The following is an 18,111-nucleotide window of genomic DNA, read 5'->3' on the forward strand; positions in this document are numbered from 1 at the left end:
GCACTTAACCAGTCATTAAAAAAAATAAATAAATAAATAAAAATAAATGTTATTCTGTTTTGAATACTATTATGATGCTAGTGATACTTTGTAATACAGCACTTTTCATACCACTGTCTCCTAAGATGATTCGCTTATGTTTTCCTCTCTTGTAAGTTGCTTTGGATAAAAGCGTCTGCCAAATGAATAAATGTAAATGTAAATGGACTTAGTTACAAAGCCACATTCCACAGCTCCGGTGTGGGAACATTTTGGCTTTAAGCCGAATGAGAGAGGAGAGCCAGTTAACATGAACGAGTCGGTATGTCGACGTTGTTTAAAAACAGTGGCAATGAAAAGTGCCAATACAACTAACTAGGGCTGGGCGATACATCGAATACCCAAGATATAATCGCACTGATTTTGCTGACGATGTAAAAATTCAACAATATCGTGTATATCGTGATGATTTTAATGAGCCTTTAATTTGGCCATTAAGTTTCATACAGTGCATCAGTAGACTAATTTCATGATCGCTCAGGGCTGTATAATGAATCAAAATAACGATATGGTCATTTGTGATTACTTAACTGCCAAAGGCTGCAATTAAAGACAGATAAACATGGTCTGTGTGTGCTTCAGAATGAACCGGCGACGAGTTGATCTGTGTGCACGTGCGGGGGCTGGTGTTTGTAGTGCTGTTCACCTGCATTATAAAGAACTGCAGGTTCACGCAATTCCAAACATTAGTAACCGCTATAAAGCTTTTATATAAATCTACAAACGTGGAACAGTAGAGTTTGACAGCGGTTAACAAGATGCTAAATTTATAACTGTCAAACAAACATTGCACTTCCCGTTTCATAATAAAAGCTCCTGGTGAAGGTGAAATAAACACGACTGCAGTTGCAGTATCAAAATAAAAAACCCAGTTTAGGGTGAATTAAATAGGACAGAAATATATCAATTTATTTTTATCAAATCTTATCCTAAATATAATAATGATAAACGTGACTGGGTTCCACAGTAATAATTTAGTATGATGCAATGTACATCTGGTTTCCAAAAAATAAGTGAAGTCGTTTTTGCACACCTTGTTCATTCACAAAGAAAAATGTTTTAGTAAAAATATATTAAGTTTAATAAGATTTGTATTAAGTTTCATGAATGATTATTTGTTAAATATTAGTTTAAATGTGAAAATCAATGAAAATGACTACATTTTACTCTCCCATGTGTTAATTTAGTTTTAAATCGTTTTTAAATAGATTTTTATTTAATACCTTTGAAATATGAATTCTGCTTGGCTACAGTCGCATCATAGATGAAATGATGGTTCCTCTGATCAAAAAACAAAACAAAAAAAAAAACATGCTATTTCAGAGCAAAAACATAATTATCGGTTAATATCGAATACAGTCAATTTGCTGAAAAATATTGAGATATAATTTGAGAGCTCTCTCTCTCTCTCTCTCGTACATGTCAACATCATAATGTATGTCGAAAGGACTGATGCCTGTCACGCAAAACATGAGCTCACTGATGTCATAAAATATCAGTCTGCTTTTTTTTTTATTCCATCTATTACTCCTGGTAGGAGGCTTCCGTAAATATTATAAGTTTAATGGTGCAACGCTCAAATATTTTGTAGTGCGTAAATTGTGACTTAGTGCCCATTTACGCCACAACTAGGCTAAGTTGTAACGTACGCACAGCTGGTGCAACCGGCCCATTTACAGCACACAAACTTTGACCAATGAGGAGACAATTTGCTCACACGTGACATTTATTAACACAGTTTTGGTCCGTTTTGAAATGTTTCCTTGTGAAAGTGAATGTGAGCCGAACCAAGAAAAACATGCAACATTGTAACAATTTAGCCTCTGTTTCGGAAGAATTTAAACGAGCTAAAGGTCTGAAAACGCCAATAAAAATCTTGCTTTGTGAAGGACCCCCATCCTCCTTATAAAAACTTAGAGATGAAAAGTCAACACACACCCATCACCTTAAGTTGGAATATTTAAACGCAGCCGGATCATGGGCAAAACAGGTAATTAGTTGAAATGTTTTTAAAAAGAAATATACATTTTCGGTTTAGCAGCACCAATAATTAGGCTATAGCAGAATCGGTATAAAGAGTGGCGTTAATAAAGTTAAAATTGCGTACCGACCTTATTCAGTGAGTCTTTTCAGTCTCGAAATGTCCATCAAGCATCGACACGAACTTTAGTGAAATCCTTCATCGATATTTTTCTCCAGTAAGAGCCTCTGTGATAGAGAAGCCTGAACCTACATTTCATCTTTTATCTTGTCGTGCTGTAGTCATATCTGTCGAAGCCCTTGTTGCACCTAATTTTTGTGGGGTAATGGAGCTTTCGTTTTCGATAGAGCAGGAACACATAGCCACAGAGCAGGGCGGGGCGGGGTTCAAAACAGTGTTACTATGAATGCAAACTTTAATACAGTGAAAAAGACACTCTGTTAGCATAACATAAATATATATAAATAAATAAACATTTCCAACATTCTTTTGAATGTCCATGTACTAAAATAAATATTTGATGCCATGAGTGTACCTTCATTTATTATTACTATTATTTTGAATGGCCATGGAAAATGAAGCAATGTGATAAAATTTGTACCTGGTCGCAAAAAGTAGTCCATTAATGAACTTTCACCTTTTGCTGACCCTTTATGCTTCGCATATATGTGCTTCTTAATCACTTGCACCTTTATTAGCAACTGACACATGAGTGCCAGCTTTACATGTCATACATTCTGCATCCCACGGATCTCGACCTGGACGAAAGCATGGGATTTTTTTGTGCAAATCTTCTGTAAATTTGCACTTTCATTTGGGCATTGTTTCCACTCAGCTGTCATTTGCTGCTACTGTCAAGCTGTTTGATGCCGAACACAACAGCGCTTCGCGCCTCCGCGGATTGACAGGCAGGAATTTGGCCAATAGTTGCTGCAAGTCTCTTATAATTGACCAATTGGTGTGCGAGAATGCGGGATTTACAAAGAGGGTTAAAGCAAAGCAAATATGCGCGCGCACAATGAAGTATTGGACCAGACGCACATCATAATGCAACTAAAGCCGAATCCCGGAAATTTTCGCAAATTTAGAAATCCCGGCCGGAGCTTTTTTAAGGTCCGAAAAAGAGGACGTATGGTCACCCTAGGTGTCCATCTTCACGAGGATTTATGCTAGTTCTCTACATTGCTGAATCAGATTGAGAGGGAATTTAACTGCAAGCGGATGTTACAAATAAATAATAATAATAATAATAATAAAATAATATATGAGCATGGCTGATGTTATGAAAGCATCTGTGGTACTGTAAAACTTCAAGACCTCTGAAATGACAGCTGACTCCGAGTAATGGCAAAAGATGGTGCACTTTGTGATCCACTAACCAATGGCGGTCGATACCCAGATCCGTTTGAAGAAACATTATTCTGCTATGCTTTGTTTTAGACTATTGAGTAAGTAGCAAAGCAAACTAAACAATTATTCCATGAACTATATGATTTTTGAATGATATTATGATTGTCTAAATAACTATTCAGAACAACCTCAACAAGTAAAGCATTTTTATTTGAATCTTTGAATGAGTTTCATTTCAGTGTGATGTCGTTTTCCTTAATGTGTTTTCCTGTCTAAATTCTGAACCATCCAAATAAACTCTGTTTTCCCATGGATTATTTAATCTGCAGCCTGAGCATTTAGAAGTCTTCCCCTTGCCCACTCCAGACTCCTATGCATGGTTTCAATTCTGAAAATGTAAAAATAGTTATGAGAATGAGTACATCAATGCTCCAAAACATCCAATACTTGCAACACACACACACACGCGCAACTTTTCAGGAGTTTGGAATCACTAAGAATGTTTTTTCACGTTTTGAAAGAATTTGCTATTTTAGTTAGCTTGCAAAGTGTGTAAAAACCAATAGCTAGTTTAGTCAGTCACCTAGCTGTTAAACCTGAACTCAAACCAGGAGTCAAATTCTGTGTGAGTAGTTGAATAAACAGTTTTGGACAGCGGAGATAAAATCCACCTATGTTGACAGAAGTACATCATTTGTGGATTATGTGTCAACAAAAATCGGGTGCAGTCATTTAATGTGCGTTTGCACTGTGAAACAGTGAACTTGCCAAAGATACCTCAAACGCGATAGAGGAGTTATGTACATGAGCAAATGAATGCGCTAATTAAGTTATGTGAGGCGCTAAAATAACGCACGCTAACTTAACGCGTGACGGCGTTTACTTAACGCCTTATGGCGTTTAGAAAACGGCGTTTCAAAACACGTGAATTCTGACCCTCTTGGCTTTCCATACAGATGTCACGTAAACCACGTGTGTCAGTGAAGCGTCCAGGCAGAGGACACATCATTCACTTGATGCAGTGGAGCGATTGGTGTTCAATTTCGCTAACACGTATTGTAACACGGTTCAGTGAAGCATGTCAGCGTGTGCCCTAATTACTTCCCTTCACTCACTCCTCTTGATGAATGTGACGGCTGCGTCTGCCATTTAAGCACGTAACTATTGTTCCTGTTATCCCCTATATGTTATGTGTTTTTCTTGGCCAACTTGTTCAATGAACTTTTATTTTAAAAAGAGTGCATCACACTCTTTTGTTTATCTACTGCATGGCCAGATTAAATTGTTATATTGTCAGTATAATGCATAACTAGAATGAGAAGAGATGCTTAAATTTAAAAACTCTACCAAATATATCATAAATAAATGCATAATAGCAAAATATAAATGTGATCAAAGATAGAAAATAAAATTATAATTTATATGAAATCTACTTATTAATTTGCATCACATAAAATATTATAATAAAAAGACACTTAAATTGACAGTCGTTTGGTTTGATGCAAGCAACTTTGTTTAGATTTACATGCATTTTATCCAAAGCAACTTACAAATGAATAAAACAATATAAGGGTTTGTTTGTATCAAAACAGATAAGGCTGCTGCTTTACAAACTCCCAAAAAATAATGTCTGTAAAATGTTTCTGGCAGATTTTAGCATGTTCATATTTTGTTCAGCCCCCTGAAGTATTTCAAAGACAAGATAAATATGAAAACCTGCTCCCTTGTGAAAATGTACATTAACAATTTTACAGACTTTAGATGTACACTATATTGCCAAAAGTATTCGCTCACCCATCCAAATAATTGAATTCAGGTGTTCCAATCACTTCCATGGCCTCAGGTGTATAAAATGAAGCACCTAGGCATGCAGACTGCTTCTACAAACATTTGTGAAAGAATGGGCCGCTCTCAGGAGCTCAGTGAATTCAAGCGTGGTACTGTGATAGGATGCCACCTGTGCAACAAGTCCAGTCATGAAATTCAGTGGTATTATAACAAAGTCAACAGTCAGTGGTATTATAACAAAGTGGAAGCGATTGGGAATGACAGCAACTCAGCCACGATGTGGTAGGCCACGTAAAATGACAGAGCGGGGTCAGCGGATGCTGAGGCGCATAGTGCGCAGAGGTCGCCAACTTTCTGCAGAGTCAATCGCTACAGACCTCCAAAGTTCATGTGGCCTTCAGATTAGCTCAAGAACAGTGCGTAGGGAGCTTCATGGAATGGGTTTCCATGGCCGAGCAGCTGCATCCAAGCCATACATCACCAAGTGCAATGCAAAGCGTCAGATGCAGTGGTGTAAAGCACACCGCCACTGGACTCTAGAGCAGTGGAGACGTGTTCTCTGGAGTGACAAATCACGCTTCTCCATCTGGCAATCTGATGGACGAGTCTGGGTTTGGCGGTTGCCAGGAGAACGGTACTTGTCTGACTGCATTGTGCCAACTGTGAAGTTTGGTGGAGGGGGGATTATGGTGTGGGGTGGTTTTTCAGGAGCTGGGCATGGCCCCTTAGTTCCAGTGAAAGGAACTCTGAATGCTTCAGCATACCAAGAGATTTTGGACAATTCCATGCTCCCAACATTGTGGGAACAGTTTGGGAATGGCCCCTTCCTGTTCCAACATGACTGCGCACCAGTGCACAAAGCAAGGTCCATAAAGACATGGATGAGCGAGTTTGGTGTGGAAGAACTTGACTGGCCTGCACAGAGTCCTGACCTCAACCCGATAAAGCACCTTTGGGATGAATTAGAGCGAAGACTGCGAGCCAGGCCTTCTCATCCAATATCAGTGTCTGACCTCACAAATGTGCTTCTGGAAGAATGGTCAAAAATTCCCATAAACACACTCCTAAACCTTGTGGAAAGCCTTCCCAGAAGATTTGAAGCTGTTATAGCTGCAAAGGGTGGGCCGACGTCATATTAAACCCTATGAATTAAGAATGGGATGTCACTTAAGTTCATATGCATCTAAAGGCAGATGAGCGAATACTTTTGGCAATATAATGTAGGTTCGTAACAACACATTAACTAAGTTTGTACATGTAACAGTTAAGGAAAGGAGGAAGCTGGGACTGGGTTGACAAAGCACACAGACATTTATTGTCGAAGACTTCTCAGCCGTACCTTCAACATATACTTCTGACATGCAGCCCCACCCCACACACAGCTTCACGCGTCTCTTCTCATTAAGTACTCCCGCCGCCTCTCGCTGGAACGCAAGACCGGTGTGGCGCGCAGGTGAAAGACATTCGCCACTTATCTTCTCGCCTCGCTGTGCCCAGACGCCGCTCGGCTCCGCCCTGCTCACCACAGTACAATATCTGAGTCTATTCAGCAACACACTTCATTAATTCAGTCTGATTTTACAAGAACTAGAGTTATTAGTTATCAATATGTATTAATGAGATATATCTATTTTTTAACTATTTAATACACAGCTCATGAAACAATCCAACAGTGAAGTACACACTTATAGCTCTTTAAAATTTGTCAACAATGTGTCATTTGTTTTAAGAGTTTGTATTTTAATTTGTAACCCATGTTTTAGTAAACAATTTTTTATTGTTAATTTTTTTTTTACTACAAACAACATTTTAACACGTCTTTTTATGTGTATGGTTATATTTTAACACTGAACATTTAACAACATTCAGTATTTCTAATAGGGGCATTTTTGCAAACAAGTCAAGCCATTTTTATTGTATAGCGCCTTTCACAACACACATCGTTGTAAATAACCTTGGGAGAAAATAGGCTCACTGTGGGGGCCAGTTCCCCTCTTGCTAAAATCATGAATATAATGCCAATATTACTTATGTATAGTGCAAGTCATGGTTTAAAATGATGAAACTAAGTAAGTGTTAAGGGTCAGTGTTTAAACAAAGATTTTGAATGAACTGTAAGGTTAATGACTAATGTCTTTGAAGTCCATCCTGGATTAACTGCAGAAGTTCACAAAGATGCAATTGTCCTTGTTAGTTGGCTGATGATGCATTTTGTTGGCAATTAATTGATAGTCTATGTATTCCATTTTAAGAGTGTAGTCCATCATTAGACCAAGGTGATGCAGGCAGAGATCAGTGAGGTGCATCCCAGTTCAACCAGCCGGTAATTTTGGTGAGGTCTATCCTAAGTCCAAGGTTCAGGCAATGGCATATGATGTATCCCATGTCTTATGGTTGGAGTTGGCATCAGTTCATCCTCTGAAGTCCATCGTAATAGACTGAAGTGATGTTTGGCTGGCACCGGCTGCTATTAGTCGTCATCACTCAGAGACACATAGCAGTGGAGTCCAACATGAAGCAGGAACAGAGGTGGATTCAGCCGGTTCTGGTGACCTCAGGATAGGAGCCCAGAGGTTGAGACAGGGAAACAAATAGAATAATATTAGCATAGATGCCTTTCAATTTATTGCAGAGTTATAGATCATGATCAATGTTTCTGGTTCTGGCAGACCTAACTAAAGCAGCCTAGTTGTGAGTTGATGGATAAATTAGGTGTATGCCTGGCTAAATAGATGAGTCTTTAGTCTAGACTTAAACTGAGTGAGTGTGTCTGCATCTTAAACAGTGTTAGGGAGACTATTCCGTAGTTTAGGAGCCAAATGTGAAAAGGATCTACCTCCTTTTGTAGATTTTGATATTCTAGGAACTATTAACAGGCCAGAATTTTGCGATCATCATGAACGTGTTGGAATATAGCGTGGTAGAAGGTCACTTAAGTACTGTGGAGTTAGATCATTCAAAGCTTTGTATGTAGTTAACAGAATTTAAAAATTAATATGAAATTTAACAGGTAGCCAATGTAACGATGATAAAATGGGATTAATATGATCATATTTCTTGGTTCTAGTCAGCACTCTGGCTGCTGCATTTTGAACCAATTGAAGTTTATTGATCTTGCTGGACATCCTCCCAATAATGCATTACAATAATCTAGTCTTGAGGTCATGAACGCATGAATGAGTTTGTCAGCATCTGCAACAGAGAGCATGTGGCGTAATTTAGCAATATTTCTTAGGTGGAAGAATGCTGATCTACAAACATTGGTAATTTGATTTTCAAAGGACAGATTGGTATCAAATATAACACTTAAGTTCTTCGCTGTTGAAGATGATGTAACAGTACATTCAGCGAGAGTCAAATTATATTTTAGCGGCTTGTTTTAGAGGTTTTTGATCCAATAATTAGTACCTCTGTTTTGTTGGAATTGAGTTGAAGGAAATTTCTGCCCATCCAATCTTTAATTTCATTGATACACTCTGCTAATTTGGAGAATTGTGAAATTTTGTCAGGTTTTGAAGAAATATAAAGTTGGGTATCGTCGGCATAACAGTGGAAACTTATTCCACGATTCCTGATAATATCTCCAAGGGAAGCATATACAAGGAGAAAAGCAGAGGCCCTAAAACTGATCCCTGTGGCACTCCATACTTTACTTTTGTTTGGTTTGACAATTCCTCATTTACATAGACAAAGTGGTATCAGTCTGCTAAATAGGACCTAAACCATGCTAATGCAAGTCCACAAATGCCAACATAATTCTTTAGCCTATTCAAGAGAATGTTGTGATCTATCGTGTAAATGCAGCACTAAGATCTAAAAGCACTAGAAGTGAAATGCAGCCATGATCAGATGATAAGAGCAAGTCATTTTTAACTCTGATAAGTGCAGTCTCTGTACTGTAATCCTGACTGAAATTGTTCATATGTACTATTTCTCTGTTGCAATGAACATAGTTGGGAGGATACTACCTTTTCTAGTATTTTCGACATAAACGGGAGATTTGAAATCGGTCTATAATTAGCCAGTTTATAGACAATACAAAGTTTTACAGTTTCACTCGTGTGCTTGGTGACATTTTGCCAGTATCCCACAAGGTGGCGGTATTGCATTACTTTCTATACTAGGAACAGCGCGATCCTATGGGATCAAAATCCCGTCAAAAGTATTGCGGTCACGGATCCAAAAATAATAAGTGTGAATCAAAATAATAAGCGTGAATCAAAAAATAATAAGTGTAGATAAAATAATAAGCGCAAAAATAAATATAAAGTGCAGATTAAAATAAGCGTAGATCACAATAATTAGCGCAGATTAAAAAATAACAAGCATGAATCAAAAATATATAAACACACTTAAAATATGCTGCCAAAAAAAAAAAAAAAAAAAACAGCAGAAAAATTAAAGCAAAGTCATAAGAATTGCAAACAAAATCATGTTTTCCTTGGTTATATTACAGTTTTTTGTGCTCTCTTACAATTTTGCTAATATTTAAAAAAAAATTTACACTTCAAAGTATGCTTTAGTCTTGCACTTGGTTTTCCAAAACTTGCGAGTAGAGTTTCATGTAAATTTAGGCATTGTTGGCAAGGCTACATGTAGTTTCTTTCTCCATGATACTGCAGCGAAATCAGAAACAAGTGACCAAGCGTCTCCACGTCAATAAATAATGCAATAAAGTTGGCCTGACATCAGATATTCTTTATTCACAAATAGTCGCAAATTTAGGGGCCGTCTCTAAAGATACAGGCAACATTGGAGCATACATGTCCAAAACATTTACAAACATTTCCAATAACAGAGGCTGTGTCTCGTTTGGAGGGATGCGTCCTCTGGAGGTCGCATTTGTCGGCCGCATACGTCATCGAGGCTGTCTCGTTTCAGAAAAGTGAGTAGGACACTTCGAATGCAGCCTTCGAATGCGACCTTCTTTCACGAGAATTCGGAGGATGCATGTGGTGTATCCTTCGTGGCACTCACAACCCACAATTCTTTGCTTCAACGGAAATGTCTAAAAAATAATTACGCCAATTTGCCCGTAAATATGATGTTCAAATGCAAGTAATGTTATTCCCAAGTTGAAGTACCTCAGTAGATGGGGGCAGAGTATAATATGTATAATTATATTAATATTTAATTAAAGTTTTAGACTAAAAGTACCCCTGTAAAATCTATTTTCTTTTCTCTCTACATCATTATAACTCTCCTAAAATTTACCTCATACATTCCCTTCCAAAGGGACTTTGTTCCCTTCTCACTCAAAGCGTTCGCGGTTGTTAAAGAGTGGCGTGCTGTCACAGCACCCATGTTACATTCCATATCCGTTTGTCCTACGAAGGCTGTCTCGTTTAAACGAGGTTTGTTCAAAGGAGGACACTCGGTATACTGCAGCCTTCATAGGACGCGTCCTACCTTGCATGCCGCCTTCCAAACGAGACACAGCCAGAGTGTACAACTTCAATAACATTTGAAGCAAATGACTTGCAGTCATACAATCAACTCCAAAGTGTGCATGTAGGTGTTAGCAATAATGCACACCTTTTAGATTTTTGATATAATTTAAAAAAGGTCAAATTATATGTAAGCATCAGTATTGTAATAATGCCTAAACTAAAGACTCTGCTAACTAAATTCAGCTGACTCAATGCATGTGTTAACGGACTATAATAATGGCCTACTTGGACAACACATTGTTTCCTAGAGCTGGCAGAAAATACTCAAAACAGACACAAGCAGCGTATCTATCAACCACAAATAATATAGTTATATTCAATTACCTGTGATTGTCCAGGATTTGCCAACTGACGCTTATCCACTTCATCTAACATCGTGCGATTGAGCAGTGGAGTCGCATTGGAGTGACGTCACCTCCCCTCTTCGAATAATTGGCTAAAGGAGGAGCTGTCGATCAAGAACTAGTGGACCAATGGGGACGCAAAATGCCCATAAATTTACTTGAAACTCTTCCCACAAGTTTTGGAAAAACAAGTGCAGGACTTGGAAACAAAAGCAAACAAAAATATAGCGTAAGCGTACAAAAAAATGAAAATAGGACCAAAATTGTCAGAGAGCACAAAAAACAGTAATATAACCAAGGAAAACATGATTTTGTTTGCAATTCTTATGACTTTGCTTTAATGTTTAATTTTATTTATATTTTATTTTTTTGCAGCATATTTTAAATGTTTATATATTTTTTATTCATGCTTGTTTTTTTATCTGCGCTGATTATTTTTATCTGCGCTTATTATTGTGATCTGCACTTTTTATTTATTTTTGCGTTTTTTTATATTTTTTGATTCATGCTTATTATTTTTGGATCCGTGACGCAATACTTTTGACGGGAGTTTGATTCCATAAAATCCACTTGTTAAGACCTGATGTATCCGCCTTCAAATAATACTGTTTCTGGGTCCAAGCCTCTACTGCTGTTGGCTGAGGCTCTCTCTTTTCAACATGAAGCAGTGCTGTGCCCCTTGTTGTTTGAACAGTTTGGAGTCCAAAACAACTGTTCAGTTGTCATTCTACCATTTTCCTTGCGATGAGAAAGAGAAGAGGAAATGGTTGCAGTTGATACGGTAAGTAACAATGCTTAAACGAATGAAGAAAAACAATGTTTGGCACCAGTGGATGCTAACGTTAGCCAAACTGGCCTTTTGTGGATACCCTTGATATAGGCTATGGGTTTTATAGTTTTTGTTCAAACCAAGCAAGAGCACAGCTGATACTACTGTCTACATCCTGTTCTTACCAGTTCTTATTATGCATATACATTAGTGCACAACCTCTCTACATTACAGTTTATCATCACTGTACACATATTATCTTACCACTGTATTATATTCTATTTTATTACTGTATTTTAATTTCTGCACTATTTTATGTCTTAGATTCTTATTTTTACTTGCGTGTTTCTCTCTTCTGTACATATCGTTTGAACATTGTTGGTGGGAGCCTGAGATTTAAGATTTTAATTAACAATGACTGTTTCACTGTAATTGTTGTACACATGATTAATAAAGAATTTAAGTAATGATTTATATATATATATATATATATATATTATTATTATTTTTTTTATTTTTATTTAAAGGTGTAAAAACTTCACCCCAAACTGCAACTCTAGGGTGTGCAGTTGGCATTTCCCCAATGGCAAAGCTGCTGGGCCATCGCAATTCGCATGGAACAAGGAGAAGATTTACCTTCGCCAGTGACCTGTACGGTGGGAGTGCTTTAGACAAGGCAATAACAGCTGGCTGTGGACTTCTCCAACATCTGCAACGAGGTGATATGGTTATGGCAGACAAGAGCTTCACAATTCGGGACATTTTGTTAGAGGGAGTTTTGCTGAACAACCTGTCTTTCCTTGTTAATGCACAGTTCACACAGGAGGAAATGAACAATAACAGACTAATCTCCAGTGCTAGGATACACTAGTGTTCCATTCAGAGGCTGAATTATTTATTTTTTTATTTTATTGTTTTTGCATTTTGGACCACATCCCATACCAGTTCAGAAAAAAAAAATCAACAACATACTGAAAGTATGTGTGTCTTACAAATTTACAAACACCCATTCTCCATTAAATTGAATGAATTAACTGACTGCCAATGTGTGTTGAACATTGTTGAATAACACTGATTCATGCTGGTTAAGGGAGAGACAGGTGTGCTTTGCTCCCTTGTGGGCATCTTCTGACTGATTTATGCCTGTTTGTTTTGCAGAAAACATTTATTCAAAAAGTAATACCAAATAAAAAATTTGTTACTCTTTTTTTAATTCCAGACAATTCCAGATTTTTTTTGTCATAAAACATGTTATTGTGTGAAGTGCCAAAACTTTTATTATAACTGTCACAATTAATTCAAAGGACAAGTGCAGATATTAACTTACAACTGTGACAGAATGTGACGTCAGACTTAGCAACCGGATAGAGCGCACCAGTCTAAAAGTACACCTGTAAAATCTATTTTCTTTTCTCTCTACATCATAACTCTCCTAAAATTTACCTCATACATTCCCTTCTAAATGGACTTTGTTCCCTTCTCACTCTAAGTGCTCGCGCTTGTTAAAGAGTGGCGTGTTGTCATTGCAACCATGTTATGTTCCGTTTCCGTTTGTCCTACGAAGGCCGTCTCGTTTAAATGAGATTTGTTTAAAGGAGGACACTCGGTATACTGCAGCCTTCAAAGGACGCATCCTACCTTGCATGCAGCCTTCCAAACGAGACACAGCCAAGGCTGCTATGACAGCACGCCAATCTTTAACAAGCGCCAGCGCTTTGAGTGAGAAGGGAACAAAAAGTTCAGAAGGGAATGTATGAGGTAAATTTTAGGAGAGTTAAATTGAGGTAAAGAGAAAAGAAAATGGATTTTACAGGTGTACTTTTAGTCTAATACTTTATTTTAAATATATATTAATATAATTATACATATTATATACATGTGAAAGTGGAGATTTACAGTAAAAAAGGGACTTAAATATTGATCTGTCGCTCAACCAGTTTTAATCAGTTTTAATCATCATTTGTCTTCAGCAGAAGAAACATACACATCTGGGATAGCATGAAGGTGAGTAAATGATGAGAGAATTTTCATTTTAGGTGAACTATCCCATTAACTAACATTCCAACATTCTTACTATAAAAATGTTAACACACACATATATATATATATATATATATATATATATATACACACACACATACACACACTGGTGGCCATTGGAATAATGTTTCGGAAGGAAATTGGTACTTTAATTCACCAAAGTGGCATTTAACTGATCACAAAGTATATTCAGGACATTACTGATGTAAAAAAACAGCACCATCACTATTTGAAAAAAGTAATTTTTGATAAAATCTAGACAGGCCCCATTTCCAGCAGCCATCACTCCAACACCTTATCCTTGAGTAATCATGCTAAATTGTTAATTTGGCACTAGAAAATCACTTGCCATTATATCAAACACAGTTGAAAGCTATCTGGTTCGTTAAATGAAGCTTAACATTGTCTTCGTGTTTGTTTTTGAGTTGCCACAGTATGCAATAGACTGGCATGTCTTAAGGTCAATATTAGGTCTCTAGATCTATCTCTAGAAACTCATCAGTCAATCATTGTTTTGAGAAATGAAGGCTATACAATGCTTGAAATTGCCAAAAAACTGAAGATTTCATACAAAGGTGTACACTACAGTCTTCAAAGACAAAGGACAACTGGCTCTAACAAGGACAGAAAGAGATGTGGAAGGCCAGATGTACAACTAAACAAGAGGATACATCAGAGTCTCTAGTTTGAGAAATTGACGCCTCACATGTCCTCAGCTGACAGCTTCCTTGAATTCTACCAGCTCAACACCAGTTTCATGTACAACAGTAAAGAGAAGACTCAGGGGTGCAGGCCTTATGGGAAGAATTGCAAAGAAAAAGCCACTTTTGAAACAGAAAATCAAAAAGAAAAGGTTAGAGTGGACAAAGAAACACAGACATTGGACAACAGATAATTGGAAGAGTGTTATGGATTTTAACCCCATTGAGCTTTTGTGGGATCAGCTAGACTATAAGGTGCATGAGAAATGCCCAAAAGACAGCCACATCTATGGCAAGTGCTACAGGAAGCGTGGAGTGAAATGTCACCTGAGTATCTGGACAAACTGACAGCTAGAATGCCAAGGATCTGCAAAGCTGTCATTGCTGCACATGGAGGATTTTTTGATGAGAACTCTTTGAAGTAGTTTGAAGTGGTTTTTCAAATTGTAATAGTAATTTTTCACGTTATTAATGTCCTGACTATACATTGTGATCAGTTGAATGCCACTTTGGTGCCAATTTCTTTCCATAAGAGCAAAATCTGTACATTATTCCAAACAAAAGTGTGTGTGTGTGTGTGTATTTATATATATATATATATATATATATATATATATACACACACACACACACACACAGCTCTGGAAAAAATTAAGAAACCACAGCAAATTTATCAATTTCTCTGGATTTATAGGTATGTGTTTGAGTAAAATGAAAATTTTTGTTTTATTCTATAAAGTACTGACAACATTTCTCCCAAATTCCAAATAAAAATATTGTAATTTAGAGCATTTATTTGCAGAAAATGACAACTGGTCAAAATAACAAAAAAGAGACAGCGTTTTCAGACCTTCATCTTTATCACATTCCGGAGGTTTTCAATGGGGTTCAGGTCTGGAGATTGGGCTGGCCATGACAGTGTCTTGATCTGGTGGTTATCCATCCACACATTGATTGACCTGGCTGTATGGCATGGAGCATTGTCCTGCTGGAAAACCCAATCCTCAGAGTTGGGGTACATTGTCAGAGCAGAAGGAAGCAAGTTTTAATCTTTTAATTAAATATTGAAATAAGTTAAACACATCATAACACACATAATATGGACTTATATTGTTGTGGGGTTGCTGGAGCCTATCCCATACCTCGAGCCAAATTAAATCAGGAAAACATCATGAACAGGTGGATTAGATTAATATGTAAGATGTAATTCTTCCATTCATTAAATTTTTTTTTCTTTTAATCTAACATTGTACCATTGCCAACTGAAAAATTAGCCTTGATTTTTGCATTTCCTCAGCTACCTCAGCACCAGACATTAATACAGATATTGAGGTAAATTATTTCACATAACAAATTACTTCAACAGTCTTTTAAAATCATAAATTTATTGACAGACATTAAATATGGAATACACATTTATTTAACCTTAAAAGGCTCAAATTTAACAAATTTCTTACCACTGAAGTGTACAGTTTGCAGATACATCTGCTTCTCTTCATTTGTATTAAATAATCAAAATAGGTTACACTCCTACAACATGTTCTTTTTGATCATATGAATCAAATCTTTGTCAAATCAGTAACATATGTATTTAATCTCACATCTAGAAATAATTATTGAAGAAATCGAATAAGGAATATCAGTCAGTGAGTATCCAGGGAGTGTTAGGGAATGTTTTGTGTAGGTTCTTATTAAGTTGTTACACAAAAACCTCTCTGCAATGTTCTGGGAATGTTAGTTTATGGTTGCAAAAAAATAAAACCTAAAGAGAACATTCCTAGAACGTTAGGAATTAGTTCCCCCAAAAATAACCAAACAGGAACCAAATGCTAACATTAGGTGTTTGCTGGGTAGGTACTAAAGGTGGGTCGGCTTTTACAGGTGTTCATCACCAAAGTAATTATACGCTCCATGGATAATTACCTGGGCAGGGTTGCAACAGCTGTGTGTAATGTCTCACTTAAGTTAGGATTTATAGTTCACACAAGGGCTTAGTAACTACTAGTTAGTTTGTGCTTAATTTGGTTGCACCACCTGTTCATAAAGGGGTCATGATATATGCTGAGTTAGGAATTGCATACTACCATACTACTCTTACTATTTCTGTCATAGATAGATAGGCCTATGGTAGAAGTAGTATGAGTAATAGGGGTAGTATGCAATTCTGAACTCAGCCACAGTCTTTTTTTTTTAAATAATTTTATTATCTTCCCTGAGGTCCACTGATAATGTGAATGTTTTCCACCCCGTCTCTGGCCCTCTGTCTGAAACGCTCTGTTTTGGCCTCATCGTCTCCTTTAAACTTCGATGTAAACACCCACTGTTAAGAATGGCTAACATTGTGCTGCCCCTGTAACAGCCACGTTTGATCATAAGAAAATGAACAAGCTCCACAACATAATAAAACTAAATTTCAGGGTTAACACATAATGCACACCCAAAACATTGCATCCAAATATATTAAACTGTTCACTCAAGCAAAGCAGCACCATAAACTATCAAACGGTCATGAAATTTAAAGGATACATGAATGAAGTTTGTTATTTATGGTTTCAGTAAAAGCTCCTTTGCAAAGCTTGAATCATATTGTGATTGGTTCACAAGCAAATATGAGCTGAAAGCAGAAGCTGAATGGAGCAGAACAGACACATTTTTAAAGGTGGTGTTTGTACTGCTTTTAAAACGCAGCACACATTGCCTGAAATGCATCAAAACAATCAAACACATCCATCTAGTGCGTGTTTACATAGACCATAGTGCAGATGGGAGCAAAAATGCATCCAGGACGCCTTTATTCTCAAAACAGCAAGACACAGAATGGGGGTCTCCTTTTAAGAGTTATAACTTGGCATGTGAGTCTCCATTCTTTGCAGTGTAGCTCTCTCATTCGATTGCAGTGTGAGCCTTTTTCGGATGCAGTGTGGGCTCTCCCGTCTGAATGCAGTGCGAGTCTCCATTTGTTTGCAGTGTGGGCTCTCTCATTCGAATGCAGTGTGGGCGCTCTCATTTGAGTGCAGTGCGAGTCTCCTTTCATTTGCAGTGAGGGCTCTTTCATTCGAATGCAGTGTGAGTCTCCATTTTTTCCAGTGTGGGCTCTCTCATTCGTATGCAGTATGAGCCTCCTTCAGATGTAGTGTGGGCTCTCCTGTCCGAATGCAGTGTTAGTCTCCATTCGTTTGCAGTGTGGGCTCTCTCATTCGAATGCAGTGTAAGTCTCCTTCAGACACAGTGTGGGCTCTCCTGTCCGAATGCAGCAAGTCTCCATTCATTTACAGTGTGGAATCTCTCATTCGATTGCAGTGTAAGTCTCTCATTCATTTGCAGTGTGGGCTCTCTCATTCGAATGCAGTGCGAGTCTCTCATTCGTTTGCAGTGTGGGCTCTCTCATTCGGATGCAGTGTTAGCCTCCTTCGGATGCAGTGTAGGCTCTCAAATGCAGTGTGGATCTCTATTTGTTTGCCGTGTGGGCTCTCTCGTTTGAATGCAGTGTGAGCCCCCTTCGGATACATTGTGGGCTCTCCCGTTTTAACAGCAGTATGAGCTCTCTCATCTGAACAGTTCATGACTGGAGGTTTCAAAATGTTTCCCCCAGTTAAAGTGGGCCTGCTCGTCCTTTTGTTGAACAGGCACTTTTGGGGAGGCTTGAGCT

The 18,111-nt window shown here is 37.7% G+C and overlaps 1 protein-coding gene and 1 long non-coding RNA gene across 11 annotated transcripts in view; one reads left to right on the forward strand and one right to left on the reverse strand.

The window, feature by feature from the left end:
* LOC127414715 (uncharacterized) overlaps window positions 1–3,306 on the reverse strand; it is a 48,804-nt gene extending 45,498 nt beyond the window's left edge. For 4 of the 10 annotated variants that reach the window (XR_007892850.1, XR_007892849.1, XM_051652984.1 and 1 more), the window contains exon 1: window positions 2,151–3,306. The gene's annotated coding sequence lies outside the window, so the exon portion shown is untranslated. The remainder of the gene's footprint in view (window positions 1–2,150) is intronic. The other 6 variants (XM_051652937.1, XM_051652973.1, XM_051652990.1 and 3 more) reach the window with 2 other exon arrangements.
* LOC127414962 (uncharacterized) lies at window positions 1,804–12,934 on the forward strand. The gene is made up of 2 exons (XR_007892884.1): window positions 1,804–2,029; window positions 12,249–12,934. It is a non-coding gene; the product is annotated as an uncharacterized LOC127414962 (long non-coding RNA).
* Window positions 12,935–18,111: the final 5,177 nt, after the last annotated feature.

Source organism: Myxocyprinus asiaticus, chromosome 2 (assembly GCF_019703515.2).
Source record: "Myxocyprinus asiaticus isolate MX2 ecotype Aquarium Trade chromosome 2, UBuf_Myxa_2, whole genome shotgun sequence".
NCBI classification, from domain to species: domain Eukaryota; kingdom Metazoa; phylum Chordata; class Actinopteri; order Cypriniformes; family Catostomidae; genus Myxocyprinus; species Myxocyprinus asiaticus.